Source organism: Petaurus breviceps, unplaced genomic scaffold (assembly GCF_028583685.1).
Source record: "Petaurus breviceps papuanus isolate PSGF00001 unplaced genomic scaffold, PetGlider_PUasm1.0 91133, whole genome shotgun sequence".
Taxonomy (NCBI): domain Eukaryota; kingdom Metazoa; phylum Chordata; class Mammalia; order Diprotodontia; family Petauridae; genus Petaurus; species Petaurus breviceps.
The window spans coordinates 74,437,956-74,453,344 of record NW_027187419.1 but is presented as its reverse complement, the minus strand read 5'-3'; positions in this window follow the sequence as shown (position 1 = coordinate 74,453,344).

Below are 15,389 nucleotides of genomic sequence, written 5' to 3'. Positions count from 1 at the left end.
CTCTCCCAGTTAAAAGTGATCTTTTTCCTTTTTCTGAATTCACACATTATTTGTTTGAAAATGCTCATTAATATTTCTTATTCTCGCTTGTATTATGTTTGTTTCTTTATCTCTCCTACTAAATTATAAATTCCAGAAGGCAAGATTTTAGGCCTTATTTATGCTTGTTTCTTCCCTAGTTCATAACACTGTGATTTGTATAGAGTAGGCAAATTGCTATTTAATCTATCTGTGATTTCATTGACGTGGGTATTCTCTTTCCTGTGGCAAGGACTTCAAGCCCTCTTGTTCAATGTGACTCTTCATTCATATCTTCCCATAAATGCTTCACATGGTGTCCACTCAACAAGTTGGAGTCTTTATTCCATAGCTTTTGACACTGTGTAGATTTCAGTGAATCACAAATGTTTTCCATCAGTTATTCTTTCCTCTTATTACTTGAGAAACTCACCTCCTTTCCAGTAATATTCAGGATGTACCAAAAGTCTTATGATCCCTCCTCATCCCCCTTTAAAAAAAAAGCTATTAAAACCGTAAGCTTTAAAAATTCAACTAAGACTTTTTGGAATACCATGTATATCTTTGATGATATCTTTTATGCCACTTCTCCTGCACCAGTCTTCACTGGTAACGTATTAATATTCATGCCTGCCATGCACTCTCCATTGCCCTTTAGATGACCCATAACTTTACTTTTTCAGAGACTGTAGAATTCCCTGACTCACATCCATACAGCATCCCTGGAAGACTATTGATGTTAACAGCATGGGCTTTTGTTTCAGGATGAAGATTGGAGCCATTAAAAACACTGTGCAAGTCCCCAAGGGTAATGCAGCCCACTCTTTCCTCCTAGTATTCAATTTTAGGACCAGTTCACAAACCAGGAAAGAAAAAACAACTCATTTCTCATTAGGCAAAAGAGTAATCTGATTTTTTTGAATTTGAAAATATTATCAGTATCTTTATCTTACAGAACTTAAAAGGAACGGGACCAATCTCTTCAATTTTAAATTCACATCCTGTAAATCCCCATCTTTATCTCTGATTGATCCCATGGAAGTGTTTGTTTGGGGAGGAAACAATAATAGCACTATTTTATATTTTTGTGGCATTAAAATTTATATACCGTGTTCTTTGTCACAATCCTGTGAGGCAGGTAATACAAGTATTATTATTATTGTCCTCATTTCATTGAGGTGAAATTATTTGTCCAAGGTCACAAGATTAATAAGTGGCATAACAGGGCTCAAATTCATAGGCTGAAAGACTGAGCCTGAGCTATGGTTCTTGGAATTTCTTTCTTAAATTCAACTCAATGAATTTGAAAATGAAAAGGCAAGATTTTCAAGAGATGAGTGGGATTCACTCATGTGGAACTCCCTCACATTCCACAATTTTTTTTTTTTTGTAGGCAGGTCAATGGAACTTAACTATTCATCAGAATGTACTTTTAAAATATCAGTTATGGTAATTGTCACTCTTAGTAGCAGGCATTTAAAAATAATTTTAAATATGTTTACTCTAAGAGTTCTACTGGAGTCTTATTTAAAGTTATTTATGCCAAATATTGCAAAATGTTTGAGAAGCACTCTAGTGGATGACAGACAAACATTCAAAATTTTTATATAGGGGAGTTACCTGGTGTGTGTGGGGTGGGGGGGGGAAGAAAAGAGAAGATCATTGTGAAAGTGATTTGGAGGTAGAATTAACTGGATTTGAATCTGTGTGTGTGTGAGAGAGAGACAAAGAGACAGAGTGAGACATAGAGAGAGACAGAGACAGAGACAGAGAGACAGAGAGAGAGAGGAACAAGAACAAGAAGAGGAGGAGAGGAGAGCAGTGAGACAGAGACACAAGACAGACAGAGACCCAGAGACAGACAGAGACCCAGAGACAGACAGAGACACAGAGAGAGGAATTAAAAATAGCCGGGAAAATGCTGGTGCAATTCAAAGAAATGGAACATTTACTAGGAAGAACATCAGATTTGGGAGGATAAGCTTGACTTTGGCTATATCATGTTTGAAGTACTAATGGGGCATCTTGATGGAGATATTTAGGAGAGAGTTGGAAGGGCTGATCAGGATCTTTTGAGAGTAAAGACTTGTACATGTAGATTTCAAAATCACCCTGACTAACATTGAATCTGTTGAAATAGCTAAGATTCACAGGGAAGGAGTAGAGAGAGAGAAGAGAAGGCTATGGATTGAAGCCTGGAGAAGGAAGGATGAATGATGAACAATGGGCTGAGGAAAGAACAGGAGAATAATTGGTATAGGAAAAAGAGAAGGAACAGTTATAAAGATTACAGGAGGACCTGATGAAAGCTGTGTCTCTAATATGTCAAGGGAAGAGAGAATGTTCAGATAGTCAAATTCACATTGAAGACGAATGCAGTCTGACAGAAGACCACTAAATTTGTTAATAATGTCATTACTAGTTTTCATGTGAATGGTTTCAGTGGCGAGATGTAACGGTAGACAAAGGGTTAATTTGCAGAAGCAGAACAAACAATCCAAGAGCCCAAATCATGCGGGATGGGGGAGGAGTAGAGGACAGCAGGTGGCTCAGGCCCAAAGATAAGAGCCTCAGTAGTTTTAGAAGTAACCTTGCTAGCTTCAGCTTATCTTTAGGATTGTCTAGCTTTATTATATTACTTTTTTGGCAAGCATGTTATCTTGAGAAACCCAATAAAAAATCCTTTGAGTTCTAGGATTTTAGCAGACTCATTGTGCATTCCACAAAAGGTTACAGACTCATAAGGCTCAGGTAGGAGTAACCACAATATGAACTTAGGCACTGATATGCCTGCAGACACAGGAAGACTTTTACCAAGACTATAGACAAGCCTACTTCCTGGAGCTTGGATTGGGCCTATTGTTGACTATGACAACATATGCCCATTATATGGTAGCAAGAATAAACAATGACAGTCAAACCATCCTGCATTATTGATTAAGTTACCTTTGTGAAGGAATGAGAAAGAAGAGCCACCTGTATTCATGACAGTCATTTGAAGTAGAAGAATTACATATTTCTAGGAAAAATAATGATTTGACCATATTGTACAATGCAAGCTTGTTGCTTAGAGCTATTAGTCAGGGTTATATGTGTCGATGAACTGCTAAGAGAAATTCCAGTTTCTTTGCCTATATTCCTGAGTCTGGTGCCATGGTAGTGAGAGGAACAGGTGTGACATGGAGTAGGCACAAATTATCATAGGGGTAATGTTGAAACACTAAGTATCAGGGAGAGGAGGAGAGAGACATAGAGTGGTGGATCAAAATATTAGCAGGGTTTAGAGAATGATATTACACAGACTACAAGTGATTTGGGTCACAGATGGAGGGGTGAGCTTTGTCCAGGAGGGCAGACCATTTCTGTTTCTGATAGTGGAGGACGGGAGAAGAGGATGGGTAGGAAGAGAGTAGGCAGGGAAATTTTCAGATATAAAGAACAAGAATTGAAAAGGCTTCAGTCAGATGGCCTTGAGCTTCTCAGTAAAGGAAGAAGCAAAGACTGTCTTCTGAAAGAAGTGGACAGTGGGGCATGAATAGAATTAGGCATTTGAGAACAATGGAAAAAATGCAACAGCTGTTTTGGGGAACGAAATGTCAAAAAGAAATGAATGAAAGGATTTTTGAACAAGAGTGAGGGTTTGATAGAATGAATTTTAGTAGGCCCAAAGGCATAATTTTATATTTCTTGAGCAATGTTCAGCACCTCTGGAACGGGAGCAGAGAAATCAGATTGTGAGAGTTATCAGCATTAGATGAGATGTTGGGGAAGGCAAAGGGTCAAGTAAATGAAGTATCTAGGATAAAGAGAGGTATGTTGCTGAGAAGTCAGGCCACAGGGGTCAGCCAGGGTAGGGAGGAGCAAGAGAAGTCAGAAGAGGGTTGTTACACTGAGCCCAGAGAGATGTCAAAGCACAGCAAGCCCTAGGGACCCTCAAAGTAGGCAGCTGTGCTTCCACGGTGGGAACAGAGGAGAAGGGAGAATGAGATACTTTTTAATATTACTTTTAATAAATACATATTATTTTTGATGTCAGTCAACTCCATTCCCACGTTACATAGGTATGGATTCAAATAGAATGCATTACAGACAAGTCTCAAAGAATATGGTAGACACAGAGGGGGGGCAATTTTCCAGTCTTGTCTAGGTTCCATTAATGTTCTATCCTGTCTTTGTGTCAAAGACTTCTTCCTTTACAATCCTTCTGAGCCCTCACATTATCCAAAGATCTGAGTTATTTTCATTTACACAGTGGGAGAAGGGATGGTTAATGTTACCTTATAGTTGCTGGCTGTTTGCATATTGGAAAATGTCTGGAGCTGAGAGTCTAATAACAATAATGCTAATGATAATAATAACATAATAGCTAAAACTTATGTGGTGCCTACCGTATGCCAGGCACTGTGCTAAGTGCTTTACAAATATTATCTAATTTCATCCATTTGATTTAAATTTTCTACTGTCTCTATCAAATAATATCTTTTGGTCATTGTAAAAGTTTAGGAACTAAATTAGCCCACATTTTTTTTTTTTATCACTTCAAGGCATTTTTAAAGTGAAAGATTCAAACCTAAGAACATCCCCAAATTTGCACAGAAGATTCCATTGGCAAATATGATTCTAGTTTTAGGGTACTCTGTGAGATTGTTTCCACTCAGAAACATAGCTTATGGATACCCACCAAGGATGTTTGTTTACCTTTTCTGGTCATCCAGAAGACAATTTCTTCCCTCCCTCCCTCTCTCCTTCCTTCCTGTCATGAACCAGTGCCTTCAGGCTTAAGTATTTTTTTTTTGGAGTGGGGAAGGCAAGGCAATTGGGGTTAAGTGACTTGTCCAACGTCACACAGCTAGTAAGTGTCAAGTGTCTGAGGCAAAATTTGAATTCAGATCCTCCTGACTCCAGGGCCAGTGCTCTATTCACTGTGCCACCTAGTCTATTTTTTAACTTTGACTTCTTGGTTCCAAGGGCATAATCTTTAATAGAGGCCTCCTCTAACTGTAAATTAAATGGCTAAATATTCCTTATGGCTCTTTGCTTATTTTCTTTTCACTAAGCTGCACTTAGTCAATAATAGTTTGAAGGTAGTTATCAGATAAAACATATTGGGTAGAGAACTGTAGCTGAAGTCAGGAAGACCTTTGTTTGAAATTTTGCCTCAGACACTCACTGGCTGGGTGACCCTTACTTTCTTCAAGCTTCTGTGATCCTCATCTGTAAAATGAGGAGGTTTGACCTGATTGTCTCTGTGGTTCCATCCAGTTCTACAGCTATAACTCTATGATTCTCCACAGAAAACTGTCAAGAGAATTCTGAGTTTCAAGATACCTTGGTTTAGAAAACATTCTTTTTCATTTATAAAAGAAAACAATGGGTGGGGCAAGAGTGAACAGGAATAAAATCAAGTCCATGGGGCAAGGTTGTTATCTTCTGACTTCCTGGATACATTCCTGTATTTGTGACTGGCAATAAATTGCCTTATACAGCAATTTTTGGAAAGGGTCAGGATCTCTTAGAGAAGGGTATCAGTAACTAATGGTATGAGGTGTTTGAGTGTGGGATCAAAACCTCAGGTGAGGTCTTATACTTATTAACCTGAAGCTTTCATTTTACCCTTTCAGGACCATCAGTTAACTTGAACAATAGCATTAGCTTTCCCTGTAGCATAAATGATTTGTTCTGAAAGTGTGCATTACAAAGCAAGGGACCATTACTCCTGCTGATATAATCCAACTAAATTCTTAAAGAAATCTTAGTTTCGGGGTTTCTAGGCTTTGTTAATTACTGTGCAACTTGTTTTCAGTGATGAATTTAATTATAAGTTAAAACAAAAACAATTTTATCTAGAGACTTTTTTCTCTACCTAGTTACTCTGAGTTTTTTTTTTTAAATCTTTTACAGTTAGGGTGGCTAGGTGGCACAATGAATAGAGCACTGGCCCTGGAGTCAGGAGGACCTGAGTTCAAATCCAGCCTCAGACACTTAACACAAAAATTAGCCGTGTGACCTTGGGCAAGTCACTTAATCTCAATTGCCCTCCAAAAAGCAAAAAAAAAAAAATCTTATACAGTAGATCCTTGGGATCCACTGACCCATGGCCCACTTTTTGGATGTCCATATGCTAAAGGATGCTGTTGGATTGTTTGACATACATACTCTTGCCCCCTCCCTGAGTTGGTTAAGCTGTGTGAATAAAAGGGATTCTTCCTCTCTTTCTCCCCAGTAGAGGTGGCCTGGCATAAAGGTGAATGACTAGGACTGCCATTGAGGATCAGTTGCAGCTGAGAACCTTGTACCTGCTTTCCACAAGGATGGATGGAAGCTGTCACTGTTCCTGTGGCATCCCATAGGGGACATCAAAGTGTCTTTCTTTAAAATATCCCCACTTCACATGTCACCTACCATAGGCACCAGCAGGTCCAGCAATAAATAACTGCATGACAGTTTAGACTTGTAGTATGATGGCGGTCCCCTTGCAAACCTCACATTCTTATTTTTATCTTCCTGCATTCATTTGTTGCATCTTGTTGGAGGAAATGAATGAAAAAAGAGACAAACCCAGACCCCCCACGCTTTCTACTCTTCAACACTCTCTATTATCTTATGCCAGGCATGACTTTGTCTGTTGGTAGTTTTGTGACTAACACTCTGGAAGAATTGCCCAGGAGCTTGTCTAGCCCCAGAATTCAAAGTTGTCAGTATCTTTTATGTCACACAGTTCCATCACTCACTCTTCTACCTCCTTTGCTGTTCTCCTCTTCCCCCCTCAGGGTCTACTGTGAGTATTTGTATTAATGTTAGCAGCTGCCAAGTTCAGTGTGAACTCAACCATGTCATTTTGTTAATGGCCTGCATCCTTCCCCAAAGGACTTGCCCTCTCTCTTTTCCCTTCTTCCTCTAGAAAGATAATTCCACCTGTTTGTAAGCTTAGTCTCAACAAAGAGCTTTTGTCTTGATGAGTGGGGCTGGATTTGAATTGTTTGCTTACTTTCTTCACCAGAAAGAGACTGAAAGTCTATCTGGGAATTCTGGATTGGGGTAGCTCAGATGGTCAATATTGACTACATTTGCATGAGTCAAAGGCTGATACTAGACTTATGGGAGGAGGGATGCTTCTTAAATTTATTTAAGATTAATTTAAATTAAACTTAATTAAAATTAAATTAAATTTAAGGTCTTCCACAAAAACCAAAATGAGCACATTAAATATTCCTTTCATTGTCCAAGGGAAGGTTGGGATTATATCATCCTAAATAACAAAAGGGGGGTTTTGCCTTGTTGACTGGGTTTGCCTTACAAAGAAGAAGAGAATGTAGTAGCTTCTGGGTTGTGATTTGAGGTGACCCTAAAGTTTGTTTTTGTTTTCTCCTCTGGACCTGTCCCTGTACGTTGGATCTAGATTCAAAGGGACTAGGTTCAAATGCTACCTTTGATTTGTGTCATTGGACAAGTCACTTAACTTTCATGGTCCTCATTTCCATCATCTATAAAACATTGGGTTTGAACTAGATGGCTTTTGAGGTCTCTTCTAGGTGAAGATCTATTTTCCAATATGATTCTCTCTCTCTGTATCTCTCTCTTTGGGTGGAGCATTAAAGGCCCTTATGAAATTGTAGAAGTAGTAAAAAAGTAGCTAGCATGTATGTGTGTGTATTGAAGAAGACCTGGGTTGCAGTCCTCCTTCTGACATATAGTGTGACTTACCATGGGTAAGTGGAAGTTGCTTAATTTCTCAGTAGCCCCAGGCAACTCTTCAAATCAGGTGAAAATTTGTATTTGGAAGAGGAAGGTTCAATGAAATCATAGGTATGGTTGGAAAATTAAAATGTCAGTATTATCTAGGAGTGATGGTGCAGTAAGGTCATCATTGGCCCATGGCTCCGTAGCATGGATTTGCTAGTCAAGCATTCAAAGTCTGGGGCTGCAGTGCAATGTTTTCCTGTTGTACCATTGGGACCATGTCACTCAGTTGTTTAAAAATTTTCAGTTTCTCTCCACTGGCTTCCAAATAAATTATAAACTTTTGACCTTGGCATTCTACGTTCATCACAATCTAGTTTCAAGCTTTCCAAACATATTATTCCTCTTCACACAGTTAATAATTTCATTCCATTGAAACTGTAGAAACAGTTTGACTCCCATTCTTCAGCTGATATTATTCACACCAGCCCATGTCTGCAATGTTCTTCCTGCTTTGTACCATTCTATCCTCATAGGGACATTGAGTTAGTACAGTTGATAGAGCTTTGAGCCTGCAGTCAGGAAGATCTGAGTTCAAATCCCAGGCTCAGACACATTCTAGATGCAAGATCCTGATTAAATAATCTAACTTTTGTGCCTCAGTTTCCTTAGTTATAAATGGGAAATTAATAGTACCAACCTTGCAGAATTGTGAGAATCAAATGAGATATTTGTAAAGCATTAAACATAAGGCCTGGCACATAGAAGGCATGTAAATAAATATTGTTTTCTCTCTCCCTTCCTCTTTCCTTCCCTTCCTTCCTCCTTTTCTTCCCCCCTTCCTCCTTCCCTCCCTCCTTCCTTTCTTCTCTCCTTTCCTACTTCCTTCCTTCCTTCCTTCCTTCCAAAATATCTTCCTTTCTCCTTCTAGGCCCAACTCAGGTGGGTTCCTTTATGAATACTCCTTTCTGCTTCCTAGGTGAAAGTGATCTTTTCCTATTCACATTTCTCATAGCCTTTTACTTGTACCTCTCCTTTGTATTTACTCCACTCTCCTCTATATTAAAGTTATTTGTATACTTGCCCTCCACACCATTAGACTGTAAGCTCTTTTAGAGCAAGGGCTTTTTTTAGAACAAGGTATTTTTATCTGTGCCTACAGTGCCCAGTGCTGTATATTGCTGCATGCACATCTGTAAAATATAAGCAATGAGTATATGCTTAATAATCTGTTGAGTTGAATAGCAAGAGAGGTTGGAACCAGATTTCGGATGGCCTTGATTGATAAATTGTACTGAGGTCAAATCACCTACTTCACGGATTGGTCTAGTGCTGGCCCTGAAGTGAAGACTCATGAAATAAGACTTTTTATCTGCTGTTACCTACTCAAATTGATCTCAACATTGTTATCTCTGCTAACAACGGGTCTAAATATATTCTGACACGCAATCACTCTGAAAGAAAAAGAAAGAAATGTATATGTTATCTATTGAGAATTCAAGAAAATTCCAAAATAAAATATATTTACTATAAAAAAGTGAATGGAATTATGATTATGTATATTCATTATATTTCTCCTGTGAAAGTGCCTGGATCTATAGTAATACTAAGGACTGTCAGCAAAATCAGACCCCCATTTGGGCAGTAGCATAAAGAAAGAAGCTGGTGGAAGTGGGCCATAAGTAATTCCCTAGGCAATTCTTTATCTCATATCTTAGTGTTAGAGGTAGAATGGAAAAGTTCAGTGGGGGAATGATTATAGGATATATTCAAATTTTGTAAAAACAAGGTTTTTGGGAAAATTGTGACCTATATTGAGACCAATGTGGTATGTGGACAAGAGGCTGAAGTTTCCTCCTACCAATGAACTTAATGGTACCCTTATGCACAATTCATCTCATATGAATGAACAGTTTACTACCCAAGAGCACTTGATTCATTCTAGCTCATCAGCACAAGGACCTGAATAATTTTAGTTTCAGGACAATGGAAAGTTCCCCCTCCCCCTCCTCAGCTCTTCCATAGTGACCATAAATACCAAAAGGAATGTTTTAAACAAAAAATCCACTCCAAATGTGCCTTGCTAGTCTTTTGAGGCTCTCCTACATGCTGATACATTATAAACAAAATCATAGCTGCAGAAAAAAGAGGGCAACAAATATCTTAACGTTAATATATACAGCCATCATGATGGCATGCTTTGAAAATGGGGGCTTCTGCTCATAATATGCGTGGCTGGCCTGTCTAAGATGCTATTAATAATGCTTCATGCAGCCTCCTGCTACTGTCTGGAAATACCTCTGCATCTCATTTTCACTGGACAAAGAAAGATGTGACAATCCCAAGGTCTGATGGTCAGATGTTTTTGCTTCTGCACAGACACTGCCATTTATGCATCATGATTAAGTTGATAGATCTTTTCCAATTTTATCAGCTCCTTGGTGTCATTATTCTGTTGGCTGGTGGGTTTGAGCTTTTCTAATGTAGCCCCAGTGAGAACCAGTTTTCACTGATCGAAATTCAGCTGCTAATCTTTGGGTATTAGAGCCTTTCCTATAATTGCATTTTAGGGACTCTATTGTGTTGCCTGTTGAGAAGAGTACCCCCTCTCCTCCCCTCCATGCAATGCTATTTTAGGGCCTAGAAACTGTTAAACCTGGGCTTTGCAAGTTAAGACAAACCTAGGATCTAGTAGTAATGACTTGTTGAGGATGAGTAAAAAATGGTTGTTTTTCTCTCAGGTTTGGGTTGTGACTTTAAATTATGGGTTTGAGTAATCACTGGAAAGCATATACAGCTAGGTTTTGATGCTCTGTCCTTTCCCCCTTCCCCCTAGCTCCCCATCAGAGGCTGGCATCCTGATGAAGACTGCTGTCAGCTCAAGACAAATCATATTTTGCACATATTTCTTTCAGATTGGGCAGCCAAAATGAGAACAAGGAATGTCAGTCTGTTGCCAGATCTGTCAATATAAAGTTCAGATCACAGTTAACTAGTGCCAGTTTAGTTAACTACCTGACAAAAAAGACTCATAATATGCCATGAAGAATGATTTTATTCTTAAAGTGAATTATGTTCAAAGTTAACATGGGCTGCTTGAAACTGACACTGGCCTTAAAAAAAAGACTTGTTAAACATTATAGCTCAAATAGAAACCTGACCTAGAAATAAATGGAACATTTAAAATTCCAATCTTTATTTCACATTCCTCACCAACACTTGGAACACATGTGAAAGATATGTCATGAGCTTTATTAAAAAGGGTATTCAGTTCAAGCTGTCATATTGGAATCTACTGATAATCAGACCTTAAAATAAACAGAGGTCAATGCTTTGATGGACATAATAACCTACAAGGCTGGAGGCTGGTTCCCTTGTTTTCCATGATTTGAGGTTAATTTTTAGGTGGTGTTCATTGGGCCTCTTCATTCATCTCTCTGTCTCTCTGTCTCTTTCTCTGTCTCTCTGTCTCTTTCTCTGTCTGTTTCTGATAATGACAGTGAGGTAACAAAATTTGTTGCCAGCTATAACTTGTAAATATACTCAGAACCTTTTTTATGGGCTTAAAACACTTTTCAAGCATGGTTTCATTAATCCTTGGAAGGTCTGTGTGACAGAGATAGGGACAGTCACTATTGCCATCTTTGAAACTTGGAATATTAAGGTACAGAGATGTGAAATGAACCAAAGGCAGGACTCTGTGTGGCCAATTCTTCATCCATGGGGCCTGGTAGCACGGGCCTATATTTGGGAGGATCATTCTAAAGCAGTGCTCTGCTGCTGCTGTTGAATCCAATGCCTTTGTCTCTTCTCCTGGTGTGATAGTTCTCCTTTCAGCTGGCTTGGAATTACCTCTCAATTTAATAAGGTTCCTCAAAGTACCATGCTGTATTGGTATATGCCCTGAGTACATCCATCCCTAGAGGATTCAAGTTTCATTTTGTTAATGTTATTTATTTTATTTCTTCTTCATTCAGGGGAAAGGAAGGAAAGGTAATAAGCATTTATATAATGCTTACTATGTGTCAGGCACTGGGCTAAGCACTTTTTTTTCCAGTTTAAAATTTTTTTCCCCCAATTTATTTATTTATTTGTAGTTTTCAACATTAATTTCCACTAGATTTTGAGTTGCAAAAATTTCTCCCTGTCTTTCCCCTACCCCCACCCCAAAATAGCGAGCCTACTAAATAGCCCTTCCCCCAATCTTTCTCTCTTTTATCCTCCCCCATTCTCCCCCAACTTTCTAGTAGGGCAAGATGGATTTCTATACCCCAGTGCCTGTATAGCTAAGCACTTTTTACAAAGATGATCTCATTTGAATCTCACAAAAACCCTAGGAGATAGGTACTATTATTATCCCCATTTTGTAGTTGAAGAAACTGAGTCAAACAGAGGCTAAATGACTAGGCAAGGATCATATTGCTATTAAGTGTCTGAAGCTGGATTTGAACACAGGTCTTACTGACTCCAGGCACAGTCTTCTATACACTGAAGCATGAGCTTTCTCTGCTTTCATTTTTACTTCACAGTAATTTGCAGATGTACCATACTCTCCCACACCACTTCCCCCATGCTTCTTCCTTCATAAGAAAGGAAAACCAATAAGCAAAACCAACTACATCTGACCATGTCTCACCTGTGATGTGAAACTAAAAAAAGAGGGGGCAGAGGAGCCATTACATCCATATACAACAATCATTGTGGGATGCATATTTAACTTACTTTCAAAATCTATTGCTTATTTTTTGTATTTTTATTTATTTTTTAAAGTATTTCCCAATGTTTTCATCTGGTTCAGACTACATTCAGGAGTATTGAGGCTCATGTGTGGATTATGGGCTTCATTTCTGACATCTCTGATGTATACCATACTTCACACTCCTGATTCCCCCACCTCTCCAGTTCAGTAGAATGTACATTGCCTCATTGCTTCTTCTTGCTGGGTGGTGGTGGTGTGTGCATGTGTGTGTGCACGTGAGTGAGTATGTGTGTGGAGTTTGGTAATTATTAGCATTTGGTTTCATTTTAATGTCCTTTTCAACTCCATTATTATTGTCTTTGAGAATATAGTTTCCTTGATTCTCCTTACTTCACTCTGCCTTAGTTCATGCTATAAGTCCCACACTTTTCTGAATTCCTCAGTAATTCCATTATGTATAATTTATTTAAAAGGTTTTGTAGAAGATAACATAGCTAAAGATATAACGACCATTTCCAAAAAAAACATTACAAATATTGTGGAGCCAGTTTTTACAGAGGTAAAAAGGAGAGGGGGTATCTGGGAGTCTGGCCCTCAGAGGGCAGTTCAATTCCAGCTGATGGTCTTCTGTATACCATTCAAAATGACCTCTTAAGCAAAACATATTGCTCTTTCTTATGATGGAAGCTGTAAAGAGAAAGAAGTGACAGTTAACTTAGTCCTATTCTTTGCTGCCAGGCTGATAAAAGCAAAGCTTTTATACTTTCCCCCTATATTATCAATGCACCTCAGATGTGGTCTGTAAGCTAAATGAGGTTACAACACTTGGCAGCCTGTCAAACCTAATATATAAGTGTCTAGCTTGTACTCCCTTGCCCTGGTAAAATGATTTTTGTTATTCCTGCTTTCTCACTTATACACCTGCATGAAATCATTTAGACAGCCCCCAAGAAATCTATAACAAAAGCAAGTTTAATGTTTCATTAATAGGCTGGCAATTCCACCTCTCTTGGTCCCCAAAGACTTGTTCTATTTTGCTATATGACTGTGCAAATATGGCCCCACAGTGTGTGTTTAAAAGCTGCTGCAGACATTTTGAACAGAGCAGCTTCTTACCTTTAGCTTGCTGGTTTGAACTTGCCTAGTGTGAAATTGTTAAAGCTCATTATCCTCTAACAAGGGTTTAGGAACGGATAGAGCGCAATTTTGTGACTGTTCAATTTTGTAATGGCAAGAGGCAAGTATCAAGTACTTGCCAACATCACGAGTACTCACCCGGTTCTCATTCATTTGGTGTAAATTAATGTTCTTGTTGAAAATTCAAGCAGCAATAACAAGAGGTCATTAGGCATTAGGCTTTTAGGATATAAAACAATACTTTTGTCCTGTTATAGATATCAGAAATGTGTTTGGGAACCTATGTTGGGCTGTTCCTTTTCTAGGTGGAAGTTAACCATTCTACAGACCAATAGACCTGTCAATCTCCAGGGTTTTTTGGACATGAAAAGGTAGAAGGAAAGCTGAATATTCAAGAAGAGATCTATTTTAACCCACCTCGCAGTTTTCAACAAGTTATAATTGTGAAGTAGGCTACTGTGTATGATCATATTTTATGACAGTGAGCTGAAAATGGATCAGCTGAAGACAATGGCCGATGCTCAGATAAAATGCATTTGATTTCCACATTAATATAGGATGAGTCTTCATGATGCCAAATAGACAAAAGAGGAATGAAAAAAGAAAATTGCAGGTGCTGGTGAAAATCTAAGATGAGTTAAAAGAAAAAGAGAGAAAGAGAGGTCAAGCATCTTTAATTTTTATTAGGCCTATGGTCATATTTTTATTAAGCCTGATTTGAATACTCTTAGGGTTTGATAATGTAACGGGCCTGTTTCATCTAGTGGAGGATGAATTGTTTTTTAAAATAGGACATTTAAAAAATTTCTTTCTCATTTGCAAAACATATATTTTGTGGTATCTTTTGAATGAAATTTAGAAAACAATCATTGAACAATAAATACTCTGTATCTCCTAGAGGTGAAGAGTAGTCCATTATGATGCTTCTACACACTGTTCATTGTGTACTATGTAATCCTGTGGGTTAACACCAGTGATAATAACTTGTCAAACTTCATCCCCCTGGGACTATTATCTTCTAGAAGACTAGTAACTAGTTAGGAAAAAAATATGACAGAGAGAACATATATGAGAATTCATTTTTGGTGAAACTATAAAGCTGTTGGCCAAATTTGTAGAGTCAAATTTCCTAGAGTGTTGTTACTAGAAGAGGAGGAAATGAAGGTAAGAGGAAGGGATAAGAAGGAAAAAGAAATTTCTGCTTCTGTCTTCATACAATTTGTGAAGACAAGACATATGCTTTTTATCAGCAAACTCCTGTTTTTTCATAAGAAAAGAAACAATCATTTTAGAAATGTAGGGAAATCTGAAATTGGAAACGTGCAGCAGTGGGCTGTCACTCTGTTGATTTCAAAGGGAAATGGAGTAGTGACAGAGAAAGTATGTGGATCAAACTTCCAAATTGCCTAGTGAAGGCAAGTATTTCCTCCCAAGGGAATTCTCATAACTTTTTGTTTTTAACTCTACAGTTGCATTCAGCACTAACTAGTCAGGAAGGACCAGCTGCAATTGTTATGCCTGGTTATTTTATTTTGATTTGCTCCATTATTGAGCTAATTAATGCCCAAGTGATATGGTTTCACTTCATTAAAGTTTGGGTATATATCTAACTAGCTTAAGATTTGTGTTTATTATTTTACTTAATATATGTTCAAGTGGTATGCATTCTGTTAAAGCTTTTGAATTTTTTCTTCTGTCTCAAGAAATTTTTTTTCTTCCAGGAAATTTCTTAATGCAATATTTAACATTGCAGTCATAAGGGACTTTACAAGATTGAAGATAGGATCTTCATTTTGACAGCTTAATGCATTTTACATCATGATGGCATCGTATGCTTCAATTCATGAAGGGGAGC